This window comes from Rhinoraja longicauda, chromosome 12 (assembly GCF_053455715.1).
Source record: "Rhinoraja longicauda isolate Sanriku21f chromosome 12, sRhiLon1.1, whole genome shotgun sequence".
Classification (NCBI taxonomy): domain Eukaryota; kingdom Metazoa; phylum Chordata; class Chondrichthyes; order Rajiformes; family Arhynchobatidae; genus Rhinoraja; species Rhinoraja longicauda.
In genome coordinates this window covers 8,439,274-8,453,817 of record NC_135964.1, presented here as the reverse complement: position 1 = coordinate 8,453,817, position 14,544 = coordinate 8,439,274, and positions in this window count along the sequence as shown.

Below are 14,544 nucleotides of genomic sequence, written 5' to 3'. Positions count from 1 at the left end.
TCGACTGGGCTTGTATTCACTGGAATTTAGAAGGGTGAGAGGGGATCTTATAGAAACATATAAAATACTTAAGGGATTGGACAGGCTAGATGCAGGAAAATTGTTCCCGATGTTGGGTGAGTCCAGAACCAGGGTTCACAGTTTAAGAATAAGGGGTAGGCCATTTAGGACTGAGATGAGGAAAAACTTTTTCACCCAGAGAGTTGTGTATCTGTGGAATTCTCTGCCACAGAAAGCAGTGGAGGCCAATTCACTGGATGATTTTCAAGAGTTAGATACAGCTCCTAGGGATAATGGAATCAAGGGATATGGGGGAGAAAGCAGGAACGGGGTACCGATTGTGGATGATCAGCCGTGATCATATTGAATGGCAGTGCTGGCTCGAAAGGCCGAATGGCCCACTTCTGCACCTACTGTCTACGTTTCTCTGACTGAGGATTATCAGCTGAGAAGGTGTGAATCAGAAGTGTAGCTGGAGCAGTAAACTCACACGTCACACTAGTAACCACGCGGCCATTTGTTTCACCACAGAGTGGAGTGGTCCATACTCTGAAGGTTAATGCAGACAGTTAACCAGAACAATTTGCAAACACATTTAAAGAGGTGAAGACACAAGGGACTGCAGATGCTGGATTAGGAAAAAAAAGACAAAGTGCTGGACTGACTCAGTGGGTCAGGCAGCATCTCGAGAAGACACGGATAGGTGATGTTTTGGGTCAGGACCCTTCCTTCAGACTGATTGCGGTAGGGAAGAGGAAGCTGGGAGGAAGGTGGAGACGGCACGGTGGCGCAGCGGTAGAGTTGCTGCTCACAGCGCCAGAGGCCCGAGTTCGATCCTGACCATGGGCGCTGTCTATGTGGAGTTTGTACGTTCCCCCTGTGACCGTGTGGGTTTTCTCCCAGTGCTCTGGTTTCCTCCCACACTCCAAAGACGTACAGGTTTGTAGGTTAATTGGCTTTGGTAAAATTGTAAATTGTCCCTAGTGTGCGTAGGATAGTGTGGAGAGATCGTGGGTCGGCGCGGACGCGGTGGGCTGGAAGGCATGTTTCCGCGCTTGATCGCCAAAGTCGAAAGTCTAAAAGTCTAAAAGTCTAAAAGGGACAAAGCCTGGCAAGTGGTTGTGTTGATATGTAAGAGGAATGGGTATCAAACTCGATCGGTGGCCTTGGCATATGGACAACTACAAGGTGTTCAGTAAACTTGTTCACACCATTATGATAATCCAAAAGCCAGAACAGAGATTGCCATCTCACGTAAACCAACGTTTTTTTTGATATTTTTAGATTTAGATTTAGAGCCACAGCGCGGAAACAGGCCCTTCGGCCCACCTAGTCCGTGCCGCCCAGCGATCCCCGCACATTAACACTATCCTACACCCACTAGGGACAATTTTTACATTTACCCAGTCAATTAACCTACATACCTGTACGTCTTTGGAGTGTGGGAGGAAACCGAAGATCTCGGAGAAAACCCATGCAGGTCACGGGGAGAACGTACAAACTCCGTACAGATGGCGCCCGTAGTCAGGATCGAACCTGAGTCTCCGGCGCTGCGTTCGCTGTAAGGCAGCAACTCTACTGCTGCGCCACCGTGCCGCCCAGTTGTGTTGCCTTGGCAGACTGGACAAGCTAGATGCAGGAAAAATGTTCCCAATGTTGGGCGAGTCCAGAACCAGGGGCCACAGTCTTAGAATAAAGGGGAGGCCATTTAAAACTGAGGTGAGAAGGAACTTTTTCACCCAGAGAATTGAGAATTTGTGGAATTCTCTGCCACAGAGGGCAGTGGAGGCCAAATCACTGGGTGAATTTAAGAGAGAGTTAGATAGAGCTCTGGGGGCGAGTGGAATCAAGGGATATGGGGAGAAGGCAGGCACGGGTTACTGATTGTGGATGATCAGCCATGATCTCAATGAATGGCGGTGCTGGCTCGAAGGGCCAAATGGCCACCTCCGGCATCTATGTTTATGTTTCTATGTTTCAATGTTTGTATGATGATAAGACAAAAGAGCAGCCAAGAGTTCTAGTCCTGATCGGTGATAGTAAATGTGTGCAACGATAGATGTGTAGAAACATAGAAAATAGGTGCAGGAGTAGGCCATTCGGCCCTTCGAGCCTGCACCGCCATTCAATATGATCATGGCTGATCATCCAACTCAGTATCCCGTACCTGCCTTCTCTCCATACCCCCTGATCCCTTTAGCCACAAGGCCCACATCTAACTCCCTCTTAAATATAGCCAATGAACTGGCCTCAACTACCTTCTGTGGCAGAAAATTCCACAGATTCACCACTCTGTGTGAAAAATAAAATTCTCATCTCGGTCCTAAAAGACTTCCCCCTTATCCTTAAACTGTGACCCCTTGTTCTGGACTACCCCAACATCGGGAACAATCTTCCTGCATCTAGCCTGTCCAACCCCTTAAGAATTTTGTAAGTTTCTATAAAATCCCCCCTCAATCTTCTAAATTCCAGCGAGTACAAGCCGAGTCTATCCAGTCTTTCTTCATATGAAAGTCCTGCCATCCCAGGAATCAATCTGGGGAAGGAATTGCAGGAAGGAATTGCAATTGCTGGTTTACACCAAAGATAGACACAAGATGCTGGAGTACCTCAGCGAGTCAGGCAACATCTCTGGAGAGAAGGAACCCATTCTTCCTATCCAGAGATGCTGCCTGCTCCACTGAGTTACTCCAGCATTCTGTGTCTATCTTCTGTGCAACTATAGAATCAAGTTTGACTGCGATGACTTTTATGGCTAAATGCAGCAAGAATTTATCATCTGCTCAGGAGGAATGATGAGGGACCCAGCAGCAACTGGCCCCATAGGATCAGATCCCACCTGCACCAGTGGAAAGGATGAAGACTGACTGAAAATATCCACCGCCTTGAGGCTGAATGCTTAGCCTTTGAGACGTACTATAATAAGCTGGCCATTAGAATCGTACAGCTATTCAGCATGGAAGCAGGTCCAGCCCAATACGGTCAGCATTTGTGACTTCCACAATTTCTTGGGCCTCTGCACTTATCCACACCGATCCTCACAAAGAAGGTTGCATGGTGAGTTATCAGGACACAGCACCAAATTATTTCACAAAATGCTGGAGTAACTCAGCAGGTCAGGCAGCATCTCAGGAGAGAAGGAATGGGCGACGGAAACAGAGTTGAGAAATACTGGCAGAAAATTGCTGCCGAATACTCAATAGGAGAGAGAAACAGCTTTCACAAAGTCAGATGAATTTGGAGCTCTCATGAAAAGTAATTGATCTGCAAAGTTAACCAAAAAAACAACTGCCGGAGCGGCTCAGCAGGTCAGGCAGTATCTGTGGAGGGAAATGGACAGACAGTGTGTCAGATTGAAATCCTTCTTCAGACTAAAATTAACTCTGTTTACGTCCACAGATGCTGCCTGATTTGCTGAGCGTTTGATTTAATTTAGTTTAGAGATACATCGCAGAAGCAGGCCCTTCGGCCCACCGATTCCATGCCAACCAGCGATCCCCGTACACTAATGCTGTCCTACACTCACTAGGGTCAATATGCAAACTTTACTGAAGACAGTTCACCGACAAACCTGTTCGCCTTTGGAGTGTGGTGGGGGGGGGGGGAACCAGAGCACCCAGGGAAAACCCACGTGGTCACGGAGAGAACGTACAAACGCCCTACAGACAGCACCCATAGTCAGGTTCAAACCCAGGTCTCTGGCGCTGTCAGGCAGCAATTCTACCGCTGCGCCACCATGCTGCCCTTAAACAGTGAGACCGCACCTGGACAGTTTTGGTCTCCAAATTTGAGGAAGGATATTCTTGCTATTGAGGGCGTGCAGCGTAGGTTTACTAGGTTAATTCCCGGAATGGCGGGACTGTCATATGTTGAAAGACTGGAGCGACTAGGCTTGTATAAACTGGAATTTAGACGGATGAGAAGGGGATCTTATCGAAACGTATAAGATTATTAAGGGGTTGGACACTTTAGAGGCAGGAAACATGTTCCCAATGTTGGGGGAGTCGAGAACCAGGGGCCACAGTTTAAGAATAAGGGGTAGGCCATTTAGAACGGAGATGAGGAAAAACTTTTTCAGTCAGAGAGTTGTAAATCTGTGGAATTCTCTGCCTCAGAAGGCAGTGGAGGTCAATTCTCTGAATGCATTCAAGAGAGAGCTAGATAGAGCTCTTAAGGTTAGCGGAGTCAGGGGGTCGGGGAGAAGGCAGGAACGGGGTACTGATTGAGAATGATCAGCCATGATCACATTGAATGGCGGTGCTGGCTCGAAGGGCCGAATGGCCTCCTCCAGCACCTATTGTCTATTGTCTATAGAAGGAGAAGAATACAAAATAAAGGCTTTTCAGCACTCTCTGTTTCATTTCATATTCCCATCGTCCACAATATTGGCCACAGTAAATTGTTTCACGCGTGTACATAGTGCTAGGATCTGACGGTACAGGAATGGGGTCAATGGGCCGAAGGTCCTGTTTTTGTGCTGCACCACCAAGACTGCAGAATCGTAGAACCTTGCAGCACACAGATGGGAAATGTATTCCGTCTCTCTCTCGTTTGAAACAAGGCGAAAATTAAATTAAAAGTAATACCCGGGGGGAACATCACCACTCAGTGTGAAACGATGGAATAATGTGCCAAGGGAAGGTGGAGGGTAGTGCTGCTGGAATCGTCAGAAACCAGGGCGGCATAGTGGCACAGTAGTGGAGCTGCAACCTCACAGTGCCAGAAACACGGGCTCCATCCTTACTACGGGCGCTGTCTGCAGGCAGTTCCTATGTTCTCCTTGTGGCCGCGTGGGTTTTCTCCGGGTGCTTTCCTCCCACACTCTAAAGCCATACAGGTTTGTAGGTTCATATTTATTCACAAAATGCTGGAGTAACTCAGCAGGTCAGGCAGCATCTCGGGAGAGAAGGAATGGGTGACGTTTCGGGTCGAGGCCCTTCTTCAGACTGATGTCAGGGGGGCGGGACAAAGGAAGGATATAGGTGGAGACAGGAAGATAGAGGGAGAACTGGGAAGGGGGAGGGGAAGAGAGGGACAGAGGAAATAGCTAAAGTTGGAGAAGTCGATGTTCATATCACTGGGCTGCAAACTGCCCAGGCGAAATATGAGGTGCTGTTCCTCCAATTTCCGGTGGGCCTCACTATGGCACTGGAGGAGGCCCATGACAGAAAGATCGGACTAGGAGTGGGAGGGGGAGTTGAAGTGCTCGGCCACCGGGAGATCAGTTTGGTCAATGCGGACCGAGCGCAGGTGTTCAGCGAAGCGATCGCCGAGCCTGCGCTTGGTTTCGCCGATGTAAATAAGTTGACATCTAGAGCAGCGGATGCAATAGATGAGTGTAGGTTAATTGGCTTCTGTCATTGGTAAATTGTCCCTAGGTGTGTAGGATAGTGTTCGCTGGTCGGCACGGACACCATGGGCCGAAGGGCCAGTTTCCACGCAGTATCTCTACGGTCTAAAGTCAAGTCAGATGTCCCCAACATGTCCCCATCTCATCACACCCACTCGGAGAAGGAACTGGAGCCCATCCAGCAGAGATACTTTGCTCACGGCCTCTGTAGTGGGAGCGCAGCCTGACATAGATACAGTAACTACTTCCCTGTTTGATAATAAGTTAGAATAAAGCACGGAAGGTACTTTTTGAGAGAAGCTCCAAAAACCCCTGCATGCTATGTATCAACTTCAAAGCCTGCGTCTCTGTGGCTCTGTGAGACCTTTGGCAGCAGATGCATGACAGGGGCAATATTCCTTTTGTTTGCCTCCATCCTGCCCACTTTGTTCACCTCGAGTTTCTCTTCAGGGAATGACTCAATGAAGAGCCCCCTGGAATCGAACAGAATAATTCACGATTGACTAGGAGGGAGATGCTTGGATATCCTGGCACGCAGGGGGGTTTTGGGAGCAAGGGTTGTGGTGGGCTGGGCCCACCTCTTCAAACCACCTCCTGAGAGATGATTTCTGCATTTTACTGCAGTACGACAGACGCAAAAAGCTGGAGAAACTCAGCGGGGCGGCAGCATCTCTGGAGAGAAGGAATGGGAGATGTTTCGGGTCGAGACCCTTCGTCAGTCCCGTTTTACCGGTCGAGACCCTTCATCAGACCTTCTTCCCCTCCGGAGATGCCGCCTGTCCCGCTGAGTTACTCCAGTATTTTGCGCCTATCTTCAGTGTAAACCAGTATCTGTGCTTCCTTCCTACACACCCTCTTTAGCCCCACCTCCTTCCTACACACCCTCTTTAGCCCCACCTCCTTCCTACACACCCTCTTTAGCCCCACCTCCTTCCTACACACCCTCTTTAGCCCCACCTCCTTCCTACACACCCTCTTTAGCCCCACCTCCTTCCTACACACCCTCTTTAGCCCCACCTCCTTCCTACACACCCTCTTTAGCCCCACCTCCTTCCTACACACCCTCTTTAGCCCCACCTCCTTCCTACACACCCTCTTTAGCCCCACCTCCTTCCTACACACCCTCTTTAGCCCCACCTCCTTCCTACACACCCTCTTTAGCCCCACCTCCTTCCTACACACCCTCTTTAGCCCCACCTCCTTCCTACACACCCTCTTTAGCCCCACCTCCTTCCTACACACCCTCTTTAGCCCCACCTCCTTCCTACACACCCTCTTTAGTCCCACCTCCTGCCGTTTTAGCCAGCTGGTGGATTTAATCTGGGGCAAGAGGAACCGCTGAGTCAACGCTGCATTTGTAGTTACCCTAATTGAGGAAGGTCTGAAGAAGGGTCTCGACCTGAAACGTCACCCATTCCTTCTCTCCTGAGATGCTGCCTGACCTGCTGAGTTACTCCAGCATTTTGTGAATAAATACCTTTGATTTGTACCAGCATCTGCAGTTATTTTCTTACACTAATTGAGGAAGGTGGTCAGTTTTTGGTGTGCGTCTGAACCCAGGTGATGTCTCACCACCTTTAGACCAGGCAGAGTTACATGTACAGTGAGGTCATAAGGTCATAAGTGATAGGAGCAGAATTAGACCATTCGGCCCATCAAGTCTACTCCGCCATTCAATCATGACTGATTTATCTCTCCCCCCTAATCCCATTCTCCTGCCCTCTCCCCATAACCCCTGACACCCGTACCAATCAAGAATCTATCTATCTCTGCCTTAAATATATCCACTGACTTGGCCTCCACTGTCTTCTGTGACAATGAATTCCACAGATTCACCGCCCTCTGACTAAAGAAATTCCTCCTCATCTCCTTCCTAAAGGAACATCCTTTAATTCTGAGGTTATGACCTCTGGTCCCAGACTCTCCCACTAGTGGAAACATCCTCTCCACATCCACTCTATCCAAGCCTTTCACTATTCGGTACCTTTAATTGAAGTCCCCCCTCATCCTTCTAAACTCCAGCGAGTACAGGCCCAGTTCCGTCAAATGCTCATCATATGTTAACCCACTCATTCTTGTAAATTGTCTTAAAATTGTCTTAAAATGTCCCTAGTGTGTGTAGGATAGTGTTAATGTGCGGGGATTACTGGTCGGTGCAGACTCGGTGGGCCGAAGGGCCTGTTTCCACGCTGTAAACCAAGTGGTGCTGTTATTTATTAAACTATCAATGTCAGCACAGTGACACACTTGTTAATGCTGCTGCTCATAGCTCCAGGGACCAAGATTTGATCCTGACCTCAGCTGCCATCTATGCAGTATTTACACCTTCCCTCTGAGAACATTTGAGTTTCCTTCTGGTGTTCTGCTTTCTTCTCATTTCTCAGAGATGTGCTGGTAGGATGATTGCCGGCTGTAAGTTACCCCTCAGTGTAGATTAATGGTAAAAAAGAATCAAAACGGGAGCGAAGGTAGACACAAAATGCTGGAGTAACACAGCGGGACAGGCATCATCTCTGGAGGGAAGGAATAGGTGACGTTTCGGGTCGAGACCCTTCTTCAGACTGAGAGTCAGTGGAGAGGGAGACTAGAGATATTTAGATTTTAGATTTAGAGGTACAGCGCGGAAACAGGCCCTTCGGCCCACCGAGTTTTTCACATTAACACTATCCTACACCCACTAGGGACAATTTTTACATTTACCCAGCCAATTAACCTACATACCTGTACGTCTTTGGAGTGTGGGAGGAAACCGAAGATCTCGGAGAAAACCCACGCAGGTCACGGGGAGAACGTACAAAGTCCGAAAAAGACGGCGCCCGTAGTCAGGATCGAACCCGAGTCTCCGGCGCTGCATTCGCTGTAAGGCAGCAACTCTCAGCCAACAATGAACCATTGTACATCTCTTAATCACCACCTGCTTTGATCTGTCGTTTTCACACCTTACCGTTCCATATCTCTAGTCTCCCTCTCCTCTGACTCTCAGTCTGAAGAAGGGCCTTGACCCGAAACGTCACCTATTCCTTCTCTCCAGAGATGCTGCCTGACCCGCTGAGTTACTCCATCATTTTGTGTCTACCATAAAAATGCTGGGAGCGCACCCTGAGTTTCTTTGGAGTCATGTCAACAATGTTCTGTTTCTGGCCCACAAGCTCCACAGGAAGCTGGTCCTCTTGTCATTCAATTCCGAGTAAAGCTTATCCCACCTTTGTGCTTGTGTTGTAGCAGCTCGAAGATCCACTGGAGCAGATGAAAGCATTCTTGCTTCAACATTCCTGGGCTGCCGAGGTGGTGCAGCGTTGGAGTTGCTGTCTTTCAGCGCCAGAGGCCTGGGTTCGATACCGACGGCGGATGCCATCTGTACGGAGCTTGTACGTTCGCCCCGCGACCTGCGTGGGTTTGTCTGTGAGCTCGGGTTTCCTCCCACACTCCGAAGACGTACGGTTTTGTAGGATAATGGACCTGGTATAAATGTAAATTGCCCCTAGTGTGTGTAGGATAGTACTAATGTGCAGGGATCGCTGATCCATGTGGACTCATTAGGCCGAAGGGCTCGTTTCCACGCTGTATCTCTAAACTAAACTAAACCCATATTTGGTGGTGGGTACCAGATATTGTGGACCTTTATACGGGAAATCTAACCCCTGGAGGCATACAAAACCAAACGGGAGACCAGTAACCTGTCCTGCACGGGAATACAACACTTCAAAGGTACGGAAGCATAAAATGGTAAGTTAGTAGAAATCCAGTTGCCACACGGCTAATTCATAGTCAGAGAATCATACAACACGGAAACAGGCCCTTTGGGCCAACATGGCCTTGCTAACAAAGCTGCCTGCTGCATCTACACTAGTCCCACCTGACCGCATTTGGCCCATATCCCTCTAAACTCTTCCTGTCCATGTACCTGTCCAAATGTTTTTTAAACATTGTTATATTATTTGCCTCAACTGCCTCCTCTGGCAGTTCATTCGATGTGTCCACAACCCCCTGTGTGGAAAAGTTGCCCTTCAGATTCCTATTAAATATTTCCTGTCCCACCTTACAGGACAAGGATCCACAAACCTGTCTTCGTTGGCGGGACCGTTCAAAAAGCTTCGCAAAGCTTCACAAGCTACGAATAGCTTCAAATTCCTGGGTGTGCATATCTCTTGGGATCTGAAGGTAGACACATGCTGGAGTAACTCAGCGGGTCAGGCAGCATCTCTGCAGAAAAAGGAATGGGAGACGTTTCAGGTCGAGACCCTTCTTCAGACCCTTCTTTAAACCAGTAGTTTTCTTTCCTACTCTCTTGGGATCTGTCCTGGACCTCGTACATTCATGCAACCATAAATAAAGCCGATCAATGCCTCTACTTCCTGAGAAAATTGAGGAGATTCGGCATGTCAACCAATATTCTCTTGAATTCCCTCAGGTGCACAGTGAAGAACATGCTACGATAGACACAAAAAGCTGGATTAACTCAACGGGACAGGCAGCATCTCTGCAGAGAAGGAATGGGTGACGTTTCGGGTCGAGACCCTTCTTCAGAACATGCTGACTGGTTGCATCATGGCCTGCTCCTCCTATTCACGTATAAAGCCCTAAATGGACATTCCCCCCCCCCCTACATCAAAAATCTTCTAACCCCCCTCTCTAACTCCAGGTCCCTCAGGTCGGCCGACTTGGGGCTACTCACTAAACCGCGGTCTAGGCTTAAGCTCAGGGGTGACCGCGCTTTTGCGGTTGCAGCTCTTAGACTGTGGAACAGCATCCCTCTCCCCATCAGAACTGCCCCCTCCATCGACTCCTTTAAGTCCAGGCTCAAAACCTATTTCTACTCCCTAGCGTTTGAGGCTCATTGAGGAGGCGCTGTGAACTGTTTGCGTGCTACTGTATGTTTCATTTTTTTTCCTTAGTACCTAATCAGATGTACAGCACTTTGGTCAACGTGGGTTGTTTTTAAATATGCTATACAAATAAAATTGACTTGACTTGACTGGTTCAGCAACTCGAATGGCCAGGACCAAAGAAGATTGCAAAAGTGTTGAACACTGCCCGGTCCATCACGGGTATTGACCTCCTCACCATTGAAGGGATCTACAAGAGTCACTGCCTCATCAGAGACCCACACCACCCTGACCACATTCTCATTTCACTCCAGCCACAGGGGAAAAGGTACAGGAGCCTGAAGATTGTAATGTCCAGGATTATTTTCTTTATAATATATGCACTGAACTTTTTTATTGTTATTTATTATGATTTTTATGGAGTACTCTATTTAAATAGTATAAGAAGATAACTGCAGATGCTGGTACAAATCGAAGGTTTTTATTCACAAAATGCAGGAGTAACTCAGCAGGTCAGGCAGCATCTCGGGAGAGAAGGAATGGGTGACATTTCGGGTCGAGACCCTTCTTCAGACTCTATTTAAATATCTCTTGTTCTGCTGCTAGTAAGAATTTCATTGTTCCGTTTCGGGGCACATGACAATAAAACACTCTTGATTGTTGACTGTGTTCTCTTTTTCTTGATCCCCTATTCTAAGTAAAATCTGTGCATCTACTATATCTATTCCCCTTATGATTTTATGCGATCACCCCTCATCACCTTGTGCTCCAAGGAATAAACTCTTAGCTTGCCCAACCTCTCCCCTGTAGCTCAGGCCCTCAAGTCCTGGCAACATCCTTGTGAAACTTTGCTGTATTCCATCGTGTTCAACATCTTTCCCATTGGTGGGTGACCAAAACTGAACTCAATATCCCAAATGTGGCCTCACCAATGTCTTGTACAACTGTAGCATAACATTCCAATTTCTATATTCAGTAGCCTGACTGATGAAGGCCAATGTGCCAGAAACCTTCTTGACCACCCTGTTTACCTGCCATTCCCTGTGTAGGTCCTGCCCTGGATTGATGTCTCAAAATGCAACACCTTGCACTTATCTGCATTAAACTCCATTTACCATTCCTCAGACCACTTGCCCAACTGATCAAGTACTTGCTGTAATCTATATACTAAAACTCTCGTTTGTTATCTTGTTTGTGACTGAACCTCAGCCAAAACGGTACACTATAGCGTGACAATTTTAGGCCCACCTTACTCACCATTGTCACTTTAGTGATAATGCAAGTCGTTTTATTGAAATCGGTGTTATATTTTTCACATTATTCACATTTTAAAGTTTAAAAGGAGGGGAGGGGGAGGGGAGCAGGGAGGAGGGAGGAAGGGGGGAGTGGGGGAGAAGGGAGAGGGGAGGGGGGGTTGAGGAGAGAGGGGAGAGGAGAGGGTGCTGCACCAATGCAGGAGAGGTTTGGGCCCAACGGGTCCACTTGGTCTAGTCTATGATAACCGTGTTTCACTGTCTACAAAATCACCCACTTTAACTGCGGATTCCAACATACCACAAATGAATTTAAAAAGAGCTCATCGAAGTGGAGACGGTGGAACCAAATCTTTTGACATCGCTCGTGATTGTGAAATTATGGCACTCAATGTTCAAGCTGCAACCTAAGAGTAATCTCTGCATTGTCATGTTGGATACTACCCAGTTTGCAGTTATTGAAGCAAATGATATCTTCTTCTTAGGATATCTCAGGATTCCATCTGTTTGGCAGGACCGTGATGTGGCTGTGCTCCCCAAAATGCAGGGCATAATGGGACAATTATGTTATACTTTTCATAGGCCTTTCAGAGAGAGCTAGATAGAGCTCTTAAGGATAGCGGAGTCAGGGGGTATGGGGAGAAGGCAGGAACGGGGTACTGATTGAGAATGATCAGCCATGATCACATTGAATGGCAGTGCTGGCTCGAAGGGCCGAATGGCCTCCTCCTGCACCTATTGTCTATTGTCTATACCTCTGCCCATTGATCGCTTCAATCTTCAGAACAGAAACCACTCCTTGCATTTGAAGCCCATCTATAATCACATCCCAAGAATCCAGAAGGTAAAGATCAAACATTTATAAAGCGCTCATGAAACATTAATTATTGTTATGCATTATGCATTTCTCCATCCCTCCCCCATCTTAGTTCTCCGACCAATTTGACTGTCCTCCTTTTATTTATTCGTGTCATCACACAGCTGTTCGCCAACAGCGAGCAGATTTTAGTGCCAGGTCGTTGGCCTCTGCAAGACCCTTTACAGTGCATGTGTCATGCAGCATGTCACAGCTCAGGAGATGTTCCATAGTCTGGAGGCCCCGACCACACTCGCAGTCTGCCGCATCTTCAGTACATCCCCACTTCAGCACGTTCGATTTGCTCCTCCCCACGCCTGTCCGCAGTCTGTTGAGACTGCGCCAGGTTATCCACGGTTGGTCGGAACCTGGTGGGAGTTTCTCAGAGGGATCGATTGCCATTTTTAGATTTTCTTTTAAGATTTAGAGATACAGCGCGGAAACAGGCCCTTCGGCCCACCGAGTCCGCGCCGCCCAGCGATCCCTGCACATTAACACTATCCTACACACACTAGGGACAATTTTTTAAAAACACTTACCCAGTCAATTAACCTACATACCTGTACGTCTTTGGAGTGTGGGAGGAAACCGAAGATCTCGGAGAAACCCCACGCAGGTCACGGGGAGAACGTACAAACTTCGTACAGACGGCGCCCGTAGTCAGGATCGAACCTGAGTCTCCGGTGCTGCATTCGCTGTAAGGCAGCAACTCTACCGCTGCGCCACCGTGTCGCCCTGTGAGTGCCTTCCGGAGATTTCTCTAGTCTCTCTTCCCAGAGTTTGAGCCTTCTGGACGATGCGCTGCAGTCCAGGGGATGGACAGAAGAGAGGAAACTTCCGCGTGATTTCAAACGCTGAGGTAGTAAAGGGTGGTCATGTAGGGGGTGTCTTTCATCCTCTGATTGTCTGAGGCGTTCTTTTCGACTGACTACAGCTCTTCTGATTCCAGGAGGTGCAATGCCAGAGAGTAGGTAGATGTTGTCAGTCTTGGTACGTTTCATGCATCCACTGATTAAATGCATCCACTGTCTCTCTGATTATATTTTATCTTTGTATACCTCGCTGTCATCTTCCCCAAGCTAACAATGATATATTCTACATTTTCCTTGACCCTCTCGTCCCCTTTGATCTCTCATTTTCACACCTTACCCTTCCATATCTCTGTGTCTCCCACTCCCCTGCCTCTCAGTCTGAAGAAGGGTCTCGACCCGAAACATCGCCCATTCCCTCTCTCCAGAGATGCTGCCTGTCCCGCTGAGTTACTCCAGCATTTTGCGCCTATCGTCGGTGTAAACCTGCATCTGCAGTTCCTTTCTACACACGTCAATATGCATTCTTTCCTAATCAAAAAAATTCAAGAAGCTAAAGCAATATAATTTTATGAATACATTTGCTAGCCATTTAGGCCACTTTCATATTTGGATGTTGCTATTTTCCGTGTAAGTAAGCACCTTGTCAACAAATAAGCAAAACCCCTTCACATGACTGCACAGAGTTTTCCATTTTTCCCTTTGCTGAATCCCTTCGGAGTTCCTGACATATGTGAACAAACAAATCAATAAACTTTCCATTATTATTTAAGGTCCAGTAACTTTGAGATGCAGGTTCCCAAATGAATATGCCACACACACCCTCAGTATTCACACTAGCTGCATTTATTCTTTCAGTTTATATTTTTTTCCTTGTCTTTCTTCCTGCAGAGTGACCAGTAGCAGATACAGGAAATGTTTACTTGCAATGGAACCGGTCTTTGAAATTGGTGCAAATTGATCGCGGAGCTGAATGAGCTATGCAACAGAAAATAAGCACATGGCATAGGTCGATCGGGTGAAGCGTTAAGGTGTGTAGGAAAGAACTGCTGATGCTGGTTTAAATCGAAGGTAGACACAAAAATGCTGGAGTAACTCAGCGGGACGGGCAGCACCTCTGGAGAGAAAGAATGGGTGACGTTTCGGGTCGAGACCCTTCTTCAGAAGTCAAGTGTTAAATTCCTAGTGTCCAGATATTGTGCATGAGAAGGGGTAAATGGCCTGAGATAAGTTAGTGTGTCTAAATGTTGCTCCTAATAACATTACAACATGGCCGCACATTGACACAGCTGGTGGAGCTGCTGTTTCACAAAGACCTAAGTTCGATCCTGACCTTGGGTGCAGTTTGTGTAAAGTTTGCACGTTCTCCCCGTGACTACGAGGGTTTCCTCGTGGTGCTCCGGTTTCCTCCCACATCCCAAAGACATGAAGGCTTGTAGGTTAATTGGCC